The sequence below is a fragment of the Corylus avellana genome, chromosome ca11 (genome assembly GCF_901000735.1).
Source record: "Corylus avellana chromosome ca11, CavTom2PMs-1.0".
In the NCBI taxonomy this organism is placed as follows: domain Eukaryota; kingdom Viridiplantae; phylum Streptophyta; class Magnoliopsida; order Fagales; family Betulaceae; genus Corylus; species Corylus avellana.
Genome location: NC_081551.1, coordinates 983,185 through 983,646, shown reverse-complemented (window position 1 = coordinate 983,646; position 462 = coordinate 983,185).

Here is a 462-nt window from a genome sequence, read left to right as displayed (position 1 = left end):
TATATATATATATATATATATATATGGGATAAAGCGGGTCATGTCAAGTCACTTACGAGTTGTATTTGAGTTTAAAGATCTGACTTGTTTAGTTAAATAGATCAGATTTGAGTTTACGCTTATCAAGTTGGCGGGTCGACTCGCCCAGCCCTATTAAATAAACTTGACCATTTTGTAAGTTGTTTTCTCTACTCTTTAAAAAATAGATTATTATTATTATTATTATTAAAGATTTCTTGTAATTTTTTCAATTGCCCAAATTTAATTTCAGTACATCTCTCTTTCTCATGTAAAAACTTAGAATTAAATTCAGTCTGTTGAAAAAACTTGTAAATTTTTTTTACATCAACTAAGTCAAATCCGCTTAGTGACATTTTCTTCTGTTTAGCTGGTTATCATTGCCGTAGCTATAAGAATACTATCCTTTTTTTTTTTTATGTAACAGGCAGACCATTTGTTCCA